This window comes from Ceratotherium simum, chromosome 17 (assembly GCF_057802395.1).
Source record: "Ceratotherium simum simum isolate JZ-2026a chromosome 17, ASM5780239v1, whole genome shotgun sequence".
In the NCBI taxonomy this organism is placed as follows: Eukaryota; Metazoa; Chordata; class Mammalia; order Perissodactyla; family Rhinocerotidae; genus Ceratotherium; species Ceratotherium simum.
Window position 1 is genome coordinate 37,494,546 of NC_141916.1, and position 14,591 is coordinate 37,509,136.

At 36.7% G+C, this 14,591-nt stretch overlaps 1 protein-coding gene across 2 annotated transcripts in view; it reads left to right on the forward strand.

The window, feature by feature from the left end:
* The window catches only part of SOX5 (SRY-box transcription factor 5), a 964,162-nt gene that overhangs the window by 200,755 nt on the left and 748,816 nt on the right, over positions 1-14,591 (forward strand). The window lies entirely within an intron of this gene.

The window sequence follows — 14,591 nt, forward strand, 5'->3', positions numbered from 1 at the left end:
AGAAATGAGATGATCCATTGCTGCCCATTATATGTAAGAATGAGGCAATAGAAAAGCCATTTCAAAGGTTAGTTACAAATGTGGGGCTCGATTTAGTGCTAAAAATAACAGGTGAGTTGCCTGCATTACCTTGGAAGATGGCTAAAGTCAGATAGGAAGACTTTGCTCTGGGATGCAAAGTTCTTTTTTTTTGACAGTTTAGACAATTTCTTTAGTCAAGACCTTGATTTTTTTTTTACATGGAGTTAGTATGGGACTTGGGGAGTCAGCCGTTCCATACTGGCACTTCTGTGAGTACTCCTGTTTTCTGTCCCATTTCTACTTCTCCATGGTACTTAGTATGTCCTGCACTGGAGCTCTGATAGCGAAATTGGCTCCCTTTTCAGCTGCAGCCCTGTATATTTATATTCCAGCTTATGGCTGTTTTATCATTCATTGTTCCTCTGTCTGCTTTCCATCTTCTGGAAACTTGATGAAATCTCTTGACAACTGATAGCCTTCCTCTCTCATTCTTCAGTGTTTGGGTTTGTAACTTTTAAAAAATGCTTTTACTCATTTCGGTGGAATTATGAGAGAGGAAATGAATCAAACCAAATGATTGTGTGTAGGTCTCTAGCATACTATCCAGACATATTCATTTATTTTCTCATTCATTCATTCAAAACATATGCTTGTCGTGTCTGCCACGTGCAAAACTGTTTCCAAAGATAGAGCCTTGAACTGAACTTACAAAAATCCCTGCCTTTATGAAGCTTTTGTTTGAGTGGCCCCTTGTAGACAGAGAATTAGGAAGCTTGCTCTGTAGTGAAGCCGAGGCAAAATATCGTGGTCACGTTATTACTGAGAGAAGTAAAGGAGACCCAGGCAGGATTGATTCCAGGGAAATGAAGGTCGTGACTGTGCTGCAAATATGCAGCCTGAACAGACTTAGCCTCTCCCTCCATCACCATCCTGGAAAGCAGCGTTCATCCTGCCCTGAGGGCCCAGATCATACCCTACATAGGCATATAATATTCCTTCTTCTTCCTTTTATCTTGAACATTTCTTCTAGGTATACTTCTTATGGAGGCAGTGTTGAATTTGTTTCTTAAGCCAACCTGAATTTTTTTTTCCCCAAGGGGGAATTTAACTTTTCATTTATTGTCATAATTGAATGGTTAATCTTACTGTTATAACTTCTTTTAAAGCTACATTTTCTATTTTTAGTACTCTTTTTTGCTTTCTTTTCTTTTTTGTCTTTTGTGACACAGGGGATCTTTATTTTATGTTTTCTTCAGTGATTTGGGAGTTATATATCTTATTTATAATTCTATTAGTGGTTACCTTTAAGTTTTTAAATATATATTTGAAATAGTGTTTTCTCTTGTGTTTAAGAACACTCCACCCATGTTCAAATTCTGCTTTTATAAAATGAGTTATTTACTATGCTTTTCTACTCCCCTGACCTACTTCTAAACCTTTGTCAATATAGAACCAGATGCCATAATCATTTTCAATTTCTTAATTTGAGTCATGCTAAACAATTAGATTGGAAGAGTGAGTGGGGGGACATTCCTGTTTTATTATAGTAAACTAATGTGATTTCTCTGCAATATAAATCTTGGTAGCATTTTAGTATATAACATATAAGATCATGGCAATATCTAGGTTTATCTCTTTCTTTTAAAGATGAGAGAAACCTTAAGAGTTAAACACATTATCTTAGTCTTAACTCTTTGGAAATAAAATATAGTATCAAAAGAAATATTTTTGTATGATTTTAAGTATGCTTCTGCAGTACTGCAGAGTCAAGTATTAGTCTAAAAATAAACATCCTAAACATTCTAAGAAGAAAATCAACTTGATATTGGTTTTACGTTTTAAACCAAGTGAAAGGGGCTTTAAAGACAAATAGTTGTAACAAAGCAACAGATAAAACATAGTTAAATAGTTTTTAGGCAAAATGTAATGATAATAATAAAGATAATTTGCATCTCCAACACCTCCAAAATTTGTTTTACTCATTGCTAGTGTTCCTTTAAGATTAATTTTAATTAAGCTTTTGCTATATCTGACAAGGGTGAAAGAGTTAAATAATTTTCTTCGCTACTCACTTTTTGTGTATATCTGAGAAGCAGCTCCACTACAGGGAGATGTGCGGAGGTAGAGAAATATCAAACTAAGCTTTTGCTCTCTGTGGATAATAAAAATTACCCACTTTCTCACAGATGTCAAATCTGGCAGATTTCCATAGAAAATTTGGATTGAATGTCAACTACCCAAATTATTTTAGTGTCTGCTGAAGTGTGTGCTTGGCAGGGATTTCAGCAGGAAAATAGGAAGTGGGTTTGAAAACATTAATAATATCTGAATACAACTCCTTAAGCTGATTGTTCCATAGAGGAACCAAAGCATATATTGTCCCTGCAAACAGAGCCCTCCAAGAAGTCCAGGTGGACACATTGTTAATGCTTCAAATATAGAAGTTGAGAGGAGGGCTTATTTATGAAACAGGATTTGCTATCATGGATAGATCTTTTCCTTCTCCTTGAATAGTTTAGATGGGCTAATTAACAACTAAACATAGTCCAAATGGCACATATACCATGTAGGCCGTGAAAATAACTTAGGTTTTATTAGTTATAAATCACTTGTAGACAGATTTGTTCAAAGTAGACTGAGGTTTGGTTAGAAGATCTGAGTTCCCGTATTGACACTGACATTCAGAAGTCTCCATTTTCCTAGCCCATAGTTTCCTCATCTGTAAATCAAAAGGGATGTCCTGCATCATCTGTATAGATATTTTCAGCATATCTTTGATCTGTGTTGATAAGGAAAAGTTGAGATGACTCAATACTAGATAAATCTAGTTTGTTTCCCATGAGAAGAAACAAAGCTCCTTTGCTGGAGGAAGAAATTAAAACTGCAGTATATCAAGTAACATAAAATGAGTTCTGAGAAGTGGTGCAATATCAAGGGAATAGCTTAATCATCATATAAATTTTGAATTTCTATAAATGTGTGTATTGTTATTGATCAGAAGTACTCATTTTTCCTCTTTCAAATGCTATGTCATTGTGAAATTTATTCATTTATTCCACAAATATTTATTGAGCATCTACTATGTACCACGCCCTGTGCTAAAGGCTAGGTAGCAAAAAAAAAGATAAAAAACCCTGCCTTCCTGAAGTTTATACTCTAATGGGGGAAGATGGATGGCGACAAAACCAATACAAACAATTTATATTATGTCACAGAGCAATAGATGGAGGAAAGGGAGACTGTGTGTGCATTTTGTGTGTATATGTGTGTTTGTGTGTACATGTGCACATACACATTTTAAATAGGGCAGTTAGGGAAGGCTTCAATGAGAAAGTGAAATTTGAGGTAACACCTGAAATGGGTGAGGGAGGGAGTCATGTCAATATCTGAGAAAGGAACCTTCCAGGCAGGGGACACAGCAAATATAAAACCCAGAGGTGGGAACGTGCTGGATGTTGTAAGGAATAGTACAGCACTGCTTCATGCCTTCATGCAAAAATATTTATTATTCACCAACCATATCCTAGGCATTCTTTCTTTTCTCATGAAGGTTACTGTCTAGTAGAGCTAGAAAAGCGTATAAACAAGAGCAATCGAATACAGATATGTAGAAGTCATGAGAGTTTATTGAGGGCACGGAGAACCCCTCCAGGAGGAAGTAGTCAGTTTTATATGGGAGATCAAGAAAGAATTAATACCAAGGCTATTCCTACTCCAAATTGTCCCATAGGTTTTATCTTTGCAGATGCTTGGGTTAGGGAGAACTATTGCATGGCTTTAAATATATAAGGAACAGCATGAATATGATGGAGGATTTTTCTTCAGTTTTTGTGGGAGAAATTAAGAAAAAGGAAGCAGCTGTTTACTAGGTACCCACTCTGTGCCTGGTGCTCTATTAGGCACTTTGTACATGTGGTCTTATTTTTTTCCCACCAGGGTGCCACATGGGTTTCCTGGTCCTTGTTTTAGAGGTGATGAAACTTGGGCTCTGAGAGGTAAAGAGGTTGTCCTTAATAAAGAGTGAATAAATGATTGAACCAAGATTCAAATTCAGGTCTTCTTCCTAACTCCCAGTGTATATATCCCTATCTGTACTTGTCCATGGTTACGTTGTCAAATGGAGACTTGGAGATATTATGAGATAAAGGTAAAGACGGAGGTAACATGTAGGATTATAGACTCTTAGGACTGGAATTGTCTATAATGAAGTTTCAACCTAAATTTGGGAGGCTTGACTTAAAATTTTTCTGGCAAGTCTAAATAATAATAAATAGCACATGCCAAGTACTGAGCACCTTACATAACACACACACACACACACACACACACACACACACACACGCACAGACACACACATGCACACATACCTACTTCTGGGGAAGATGCTATTATTTCCCTTATGGAAAGTGCTCTCCTATTTAATCTTCACAACAAGGCTTTGAAGAAGATTTTGTTGCCTTCAGTTGGGAGATGGTTTATCCATCTTATTCTGGAACCCTCGTTCTTAGTAATCGTGGGATTCATTTCAGTATCTAACAACCCACATGGTTGAGAATGTCCTTGTTTATATCATACCTAAAATATAACTTCTTCACCATCATGAAAATGCATGCGTTTCTTCTTCCTCTACGGACATGGGGTAAAGTTATTCTTTAACGTTCTTTATGTATTTGTATATACTTGTAGATGGCTGTACTCTTCACTGAGGAGATTCTTCACTGAGATTTTATTGGCATGTCCTTTTTTTCCTAAATCGAGGCTCATTGTGTATCCTGCCATCTTGGTCTTCCTTTGCTTCTCTCAGTGATTCTTCCCTCTCTCATTTCTTTATGTGACTTTCTGAGATGTCTATGAAATATCATATCTGAGATCTGATAAATATTGATTTGTTTAGAAATGTAGAAAGCAGTTAAATCTTTCATAAATAAATTATAAAAGATTACACTCATATTTTATATCTATGAATAGGTAACTTTAAAATTTTTCATAGTTTAAGCCCAACTGAAAGCCTATATTTTTGTCCTCTTAGTCAACAATTTTAGTGTGTATAACATTCTATTATGTTCAATTAATACTCTTTAAGAGTTTATTTTTCAACTTCCTCTTTACAGATAATTTTTAAAAATTGATAGGTGATGAGATTAACTTTTCCAAGGTTACACAATTATATGACTGCTAGAACTGGGATTATCTTGCCTTTTATTCAGGAAAACAATATATTCAACTATTTGCCCCCCTCTCTTGGTACCTAAAATGTTTATTAATTTGCAGTTTGTATTTTAAGGAGAAAGGAAGAAATATTTGCATTGTGACGTGAGAAATATGGACCTTCAAAAGATTAAATAACTTTTCTGGGTATTAAAAATGCTAACTAAAGTAATAACTAACCTTTATTGACTATTTCCCAGGAGGTAGGCATTGTATTAAGTCTTCTGTATATTAATTCATTGAAAGTTCACAATAGACCTGTAAGTATTGTTATTCTTTCCATTTTATATACAAAGAAACTGAGGTACAGAGGAGTTAGGTAACTTGCCTAAAGACACATAACTACTAAAAAAGATTACACAGGTAATTTGACTTACCATCTGGGCTTTTAACTACTGTGCCTTATATTTGTCACAAAAAGGAGAGGATACAGTGTTTTAAAATAACAATGTAAAAACAGAACTTCAGGACTGCTAATATATGTAATATAGTATTGCAAAAACTGTTCTTTGTTAAAAAGTGAATAAATGTGGGGGCCGCCCCAGTTGCATAGTAGTTAAGTTTGCGCCCTCTGCTTCGGTGGCGGCCTGGGGTTCACAGGTTCGGATCCCAGGTGTGGACCTACGATCTACACTCATCAAGCTGTGCTGTGATGGCATCCCATATACACAATAGGGGAGGATGGGCACAGATGTTAGCTCAGGGCCGATCTTCCTCACAAAAAAAAAAAAAGAAAAAGAAGAAGAAATGGGGGCCAACCTCATGGGATAGCAGTTAAGTGCACGTGCTCCGCTGCTGGCGGCCCGGGTTCAGATCCCGGGGGCACACCGAGGCACCGCTTGTCAGGCCATGCTGTGGTGGCGTCCCATATAAAGTGGAGGAAGATGGGCACAGATGTTAGCCCAGGGCCCGTCTTCTTCAGCAAAAAGAGGAGGATTGGCATGGATGTTAGCTCAGGGCTGATCTTCCTCACACACACACACAAAAAATATCACAATTACCTCTAGAATTAACCATGCAAAATGGTCCTTCCTTGCACTTAGTTATGAATAGGAAAACTAACATACATAGTTAGTAAAGAAGAATTTCAAGATCAAATGAGAGATAGAGATAGTTTGGCAGGACTCTAATAACAGAATATAATAATAATAACAGAAGATAGCTTATCTTAGAATCACTTTAATAATCTCTTTCTTCTACCAAAGGCAATTTATGGAAATGTTTGAACCTTGATTTTTCATCCAGAAAAGTAGAGCAACTAGGAATATGATTGGGATTTTTCCAAACAAAAGATTTAATAAATTAATATCATGAATAATGCTTAACCTCACTAAACTGTTTTGAGAATGAATGAAATAATTCATATATTGCAAAAATTAATGCACTTATTACATAATATAAATTTTGTACGTAAATTTGGAGTTATTAAAACAGATAGTGGATTGACTCTCATTGTTTCTGAGTTGTAGGTTTGTGTGATGTCTGCAAATATGCGTGTCTAACAAGTTCCCAGATGATACTGATGCTGCTGGGCCAGAGACCACACTTTGAGAACCACTGCCTCATAAAATTGAATGAGGTGGGCCGGCCCCCTGGCTTAGCAGTTAAGTGCACGCACTCCGCTACTGGCGGCCCGGGTTCAGATCCCGGCGCGCACCGATGCACCACTTCCCCGGCCATGCTGAGGCCACGTCCCACATACAGCAACTAGAAGGATGTGCAGCTATGACATACAACTATCTACTGGGGCTTTGGGGAGAAAAAGAAGGAGGATTGGCGATGGATGTTAGCTCAGAGCCTCAGCAAAAAAAAAAAAAGAGGAACATTAGCATGGATGTTAGCTCAGGGCTGATCTTCCTCACAAAAAAACAACAAACCCCCCCCCCCAAAAATTGAATGAGGTTTAAAAAAAAGAGAAACTTAGTAACACATGATTTATGTGTGAATGGGGGGAAGGGCTTGATCTTGAATGTGTTTGAATCTTTGGAGGTAACAATGACTAGAAATTACTGCAGAAACCATTGTTCTGCACTGCCCTGATCCACACCCCCACCCTATCCTTGCGTGAGTATTGATTTGGTTTCTTTCCCAACCAAAAAGTTGACTAGGCAATGCAGAATTTCACTAACAGGGGTTTCATGTTTGCAGGTAGTTTTTTTCCTTCTTCCACTTTTAACTTGTTATCAAAGGTATATAACACAGGGAAAATGTGAGACAATTCAGTATAATCTCTGTGAGAAACGTCAGCTCACTGAGACACCAACATAACGGTTTTAGACTTTTTACAGGAAGGAAAATTTAGGTCAGCCTTAAAGAAGAATCTACACTAGAATGGATAATCAGACTCACACACACAAAAGCGTGCACACACATACACAATTTTTCTTTCAAAGGTGCCATTATTTCCATCACTTCCATTCATAATACCTCTCGTTACAATAAACATTGTTCGTTGGCAGTAGTAGTTAGCACAGACTTTGTTATCTTGTTTAGTTCTTATGTTTTTTAAATGCCTGTCCCTTTCTGGGGGGAGGTGATCTTTTTAGCTTGTCATAGGTAACATCAAAATAGCATGTTAAGGGGCTGGCCCAGTGGCGTGGTGGTTGAGTTCGCACACTCCACTTCGTCACCCTGGGGTTCGCAGGTTCGGATCCCAGGCGCAGACCTACACACTGCTTATCAAGCAATGCTGTGGCAGGCGTCCCACGTATAAAGTAGAGGAAGATGGACATGGATGTTAGCCCAGGGCCAATCTTCCTCAGCAAAAAGAGGAGGATTGGGAACAGATGTTAGCTCAGGGCTAATCTTCCTCACCAAAAAAAAAATATGTATGTGTATATATATATATATATATATATATATATATATATATATATATATATATATATATATATATATCTGTATCTATATATCTATATATCTATCTATCTATCTATCTATCTATATAGATAGATCTATATATATATCATGTTAAGCAAGTACTTAAGTACACTTTGCTAATAATGATAATGTGAAACAAACATATGTAAATCTAATTTAAATGTACCATCAGTGTGGCATAGGTTACTACCTTGATTCTTTCATCTGCTGAATGGGGTTCCTAAATGGCCATGATGAAGCATATAAAAAACCAGCCATGGTTTGGGAGCCCCGGGGAACACTGTTTCATTCAATCACCCATGGATGAGAGAGCCTTTATGGAAGTCCAGGTTTCCAGAGGAGGAAGCATATAACTAATAAACAGCCTTAGAAATTGAATGAATCTCACTGTTGTTTAGTTGACAGATGGGAATCAAACAGACGTAAACTCTGTACTTCCAATTTATCGCTGGGAAAGGAAATTGTGTGCCCAAAATGCCATAAGACAGGTTGTTCTTCCAGCATTTATAGTCTGGTGGGAAGAAGAAAATAAAGGTTCTGTAGTCTTTTGAAAAAGACAGTTTTAAGCCATTTTCAACATAATATTTCAGACTTCCAGTTTGGATGAGAATGGGAGTATATCAGGGCCAACTTCTGAACCTTTTGAAGTTCATTCACATAATATAAGTTTTTTTCCCAATTTCTGTTTTAATTCAAGGTTGATTTAAATGAAAGATTCTTTACCCAACACTGCAGGTGCTCAATAAATATTCTACTTACAGTAACCCTAAAAATGCTTCCTCAAAATGTTAAAAATTTTTATATAAGTGGTTTTGATTCTTCTTATATTCTAGCTAGATGGCCCAAATAATTGTTCGTTCAAATATGTTGAGTCAACCCTGTAAAACTAAGATAATTTCTAATATGGTTTGAATATGAAATGAGCATGTGATATTCATAGACCTGAAATTTTAAAAAATATATGTAGAGGTGTATTCCAGATACACTGTATTATATTCTTGGGCTTTTATGTGGTAAGCCTTTAAACACTTAAATGTGAAAAAAATTGTAATGTTCAAATTTGGGGGGGATACCCGTATTATATTTTATGTGTTTCCTAAATGCAATTATTTAATGTTTAATCTTCAAATTTCATGCAAATATAATTAGTAAGAATTCTATCAGTATGATTACACACTTGAGATTTTTCTGCTCAAACATAAATTGGACTAGCATTATCTTAAGCACATGGAATTTTATTAATTAACGAAGAAGTCTGTTAATTCACAAACATGGGTTATTCACCTATCATATGTGAATTTCAGAACTGAATTTTTAAACATTTTTAATCCATAGATGTACCAGTTAACTTTGCAAGGAGTAAATCTGTCTGACAGTTCTGGCTATAGCATTAACTCTCATTAACATTCTCACACAAACAGTCCTGCTAACAAGGGGGCAGGGAAAGGGAATGTGGATGATTTAGTACAACACAGAAAAAAAGACAAAGCTGACATTCTGTAGATGGTACACTGAGTAGAAAATTTAGAATATGAAGAATGTTGTATTAGATTGGTCACAGAAAAAGTTTCATGACTTCATAATGAATTGATTTAGTTGTACCATCAAAATATGCCCATATTTGTGCAAGAGGAAATTAAATCTGCTGATATTGTCTAGGGAAAAATTACAACTAAGAGTGAGGACACTAGATAAGACTTTTCTCTAAAGAATAGAAATAGGAATTGGAGAAATCTGGTGAAGGAGAACAACCAATTTAGTGTGAAATCATTGAAAGCATAAATCGTGAGATGGGGTTAACAAGGTTCAAGATTAAAGAGTTTAAAATAAGACCTATAAAGGAAAAATTAATAAGGAGGGAAAACTCCTATTAGAATTAGATCTTTGGAACAATTAGGAGGAAGCATTTTGTAAAACAACTTTTAACTTGATTGTATGAAAACTGAAAGAGCCAAAATGGGGGGTGGGAATCCTTGTCTATTAAAGTAATGATTGTTTCACCTTTGGTGCTTTTGTGCAACTAGTGTAATTTTTTCCAAATATTTTCTATATGTTTATGTACTCAATCCTAGTGTTTTATCACTGTAATATGCCCTGAGAATGCAAAGTGAAGGGAGACCTGTACCTGCCTACAAGAAGTTTAGGAGTCCAATAGAAATGTAAACAAATGACCATAGGAATGATGTCAGCAACATGGTTTAGTATGGCGTTCCTCCTCCCCCAACACAACAACAACAATTTGGCATCCCTTCATGGACAAAAGTGCCTTTATGGGAGCTGTGGGATGCAGCATCATGCACTAAGGGACATGAGAAGAATCTCACCTCCCCATACATCTGGTAATAGGCATTTGGACCTTGGCTCCAGCTGTGGACCCTGTGGTGACCCATGAACTGCCTCTAGCCCCTCTTGGCCATGGTTTGGGAGCCCCTGGGGAACACTGTTTCATTCAATCACCCATGGATGAGAGAGCCTTTATGGAAGTCCAGGTTTCCAGAGGAGGAAGATACAAGTCCAGGTTTCCAGAGGAGGAAAATACAAGTTTGAACACACTGGAGAGGAGCACTGAATCATGAGCTGCATGACTGGGGAGGTGGGAAGTGGCTGAGAAGGCAGTAGATAGGACTCTCAGAGGGCATTGAAGGGATGCAGATCCTACTAACTGCTACATGGACTCCATCAAGAGCGCCACCCAAGAACCCCTGGGGATGCTTTGCCTGCAATCTCTCCAGCTGGCCCATGGGCACCCCCAGTACTCCATGTGCCTCAACCACATCCCCCTCCACCCTATGGGTGGCTCCCTGTGTGCATCCCAACCTCTCAACAGCAGCAGTGAGAGTGAGCTTTGGCAGACAGCTAATGATCACACAGAGAAAGTCAGCTGAAACCTGTGGGCCAGGGAGAGACCACAAACTTGAGCTTTAGCACCACCCTTGAGAAAGCAGAAGGGAAGCTGTCAGCAGCTGGCCTGGTATGTTGCAGGATTGGAAGATGGCATGCAGTTTAAGAATTCTGCAACAAGAGGGAGCAAGAAGTGTGGAGTAGGCATATCTCATAGAAGATCTGAGAAAGCCTCAGAATCCCAGAAGGGCTGATAGAAGGTATCTCTCTCCTAAACGCAGTCGGTAAAAACTGAGGAGGTGACTGCTACTTCAAATGCAAAGACAGCAATGCAAAACTTAAGGAACATCAAAAATCAAGGAAACATGACACCATTAAAGGATCATAATAATCTTCCAGTAACTGATCCCAAAGGCATAGAGATCTGCAATTTACCCGATAAAGAATGCAAAATAACTACTTTAAGGACGCTCAATGAGCTACAAGAAAACACAGAAAGATAATTCAATGAAATCAGGAAAACAACACGAATAAAATGAGTTTAGCAAAGAGATAGAAATCGTAAAAAAAGAAAAAAGAACCAAACAGAAATTCTGTAGGTAAGAATACAATAAATGAAATGAAAAATACAATATAGAACATCAACAGCAGAATGAATCAAGCAAAAGACAAAATCTATGAGTTAGAACACAAGAACTTTGAAATTATCCAGTCAGATGAGAACAAAGAAAACAAGAATGAAAAAGAGTTAAGAAAGCCTACATAATTTACAGGATACCATCAAAACAAACAATTTGAATTATTAGAGTTGCAGAAGGAGAACAGAGGGAGAAGGGGGCAAAAAGCTTATTTAAAGAAATAAGAGCTAAGAACTTCCCAAATCTGGAGAGAGATTTGGATATCCAAGTTCATGAAGCTCCTAGGTCACCAAATAAACTCAGTTTAAAGAGATCTTCTCCAAGACATAATAAAACTCTCAAAAATCGAAGATGAACAGATGATCTTAAAAGCAGCAAGAGAAAAGAAGCTTGTAACTTAAAAGAGAATCCTTATAAGGCTATCAGCAGATTTCTCAGCAGAAACCTTACAGGCTAGGAAAGAGTGGGAAGATGTGTTCAAAGTTATGAAAGAAAAATACTTCCAGCCAAGTTGTCCTTCAGAAATAAAGGAGACAAAAATTTTTGCAGACAAACAAGAGCTGTGGGAGTTCATCACCAGTAGACCTGTCTTACAAGAAATGCTGAAATGAAAGAATGCTATTTAGTAATATGAAAACATAGGAAAATATACAGCACACTGGTAAAGGTAACTATATAGTCAAATTCAGATTACTCTAATACTGTAATATGATGATGATGTAACAACTTAACTCTAGTATAAAGTTAAAGGACAAAAGTATTAAAAACAACTATACTTACAATAATGTTAATGAATACACAATGTAAAAAGAGGTAAATTGTGACATCAAAAACATAAAAGGAGGGAGAGTAAAAGGGTACAGTTTTTGTATGTGATCGAAGTTAAGTTTTTGTCAGCATAAACTAGACTGTTATATCTATAAGATGTTTTATGTAAGCCTCATGGTAACCACAAATCAAAAACCTACAATAGATTGGGGGCCAGCCTGGTAGCAGTCAAGTTTGTGCATTCTGCTTCGGCGGCCCGGGGTTCGCTGGTTCGGATCCTGGGTGTGGACCTACTCACCGCTCATCAAGCCATGCTGAGGCAGCATCCCACATGGAAGAACTAGCAAGACCTACAACTAGGATATACTACTATGTACTGGGACTTTGGGGAGAAAAAAAAAAGGAGGAAGCCTGGCAATAGATGTAAGCTCACAGCCAATCTTCCTCACCAAAAAAAACCACCAAAAATCAAAAAACCTACAATAGATTCGTAAAAGATATAGATAAAGGAATCAAAGTATACCACTAAGGGAAGTCATCAGTTCACAAAGGAAGGCAGCAAGAGAGGGAGAAGGGAACAAAGGAACTGCAAAACAGCCAGAAAACAATTAGATGGCATTAGTAAGTCCTTACCTGTCAATAATTAATCTAAATGTAAATGAATTTAATTCTCCAATCAAAAGGTGTAGAGTGGCTGGAAGCATAACAAAACACAATATCCAACTATGTGCTGCCGACAAAAGACTCACTGCAGTTTTAAAGACACACATAGGGTCAAAGTGAAGGAATGGAAAAGCTATTTTATGAGAATGGAAACCAAAAGAGAGCAGGAGTAGCTATACTTATGTCAGACAAATAGACATTTAAAACCTTTAACAAGAGACAAAGAAGGTCATTTTATAATGATAAGGGATCAATTCATCAAGAGAATATAACAATTGTGAATATATATGCAACTAACATGGGAGCACCTAAATATATTAAGCAAATACTAACAAATCTTAAGGGCGAAATAGACAACAATACAATAATAGTAGGCGACCTTAATACTCAACTTTCAACAATGGATAGATCATCTAGACAGAAAATCAATAAGGAAACATTGGCCTTGAATTTACTTTAGGCCTAACAGACATATACAGAACATTCCACCCAACAGCAGCAGAATATACATTCTCCTCAAGTGTGCATTCTTCTCAAGTGTACACAGAACATTCTTCAGAAGAGATCATGTGATAGGTCACAAAAAAATCTTAGCAAATTTAAGAAGGTTAAAATTATACCAATTATCTTTTCCAACCACAATGGTATGAAACTAGAAATCAATAACAGGAGGAAAACTAGAAAATTCATAAGTTTGTGTAAATTAGCACACTCCTAAACAACCAATGGGACAAAGAAGAAATCAAAAGGGAAATCAAAAAATGTATTGAAACAAATGAAAATGGAAACACAACATACCAAATCTTATAGGATGCAGCAAAAGCAGTTCTAATTGGAAGTTTATAGCTATAAATGCCTACATTAAGAAAAAAGAAAGATCTCAAACAACCTAATTTTACACCCTCAAGAAACTAGAAAAAGAGGAACAAACTAAGCCCAAAGTTAGCAGAAGGAAGGAAATTACAAAGATCAGAGTAGAAATAAATGAAATAGAGACCAGACAAACAATAGAAAACATCAGTGTAACTATCAGCTGACTTTTTGAAAAGATAAACAAAATTTATAAACCTTTAGCTAGACTAAGAAAAAAGGAGAAGACTGGAATAAATGAAATCAGAAATAAAAAAGGAGACTTGACAACTGATACCACAGAAATGCAAAGGATTATAAGAGACTACTATGAACAAATATATGCCAACAAATTGGATAACCTAAAAGAAATGGGTAAAGGCCTAGAAACATACAACCTACCAAGACTAAACCATGAAGAAATAGAAAATCTCAACAGACCAATAAAGAAGAAGGCAATTTGAATCCATCAATGGATCAGTGGTTAAAGAAGGTGTGATATATATATCCATTCATTCATTGATGGACACTAGGTTGTTTCCATATCTTGGCTATTGTGAATAATGCTACAATGAACATGGGGTTGCAAATATCTCTTCAAGATCCTGATTTTATTTCTTTGGGTGTATATCCAGAAGTGGGATTGCTGGTAGGTATATTTTTAATTTTTTGTACACACACACACACACACACACACACGCACACACACACAGGAATATTACT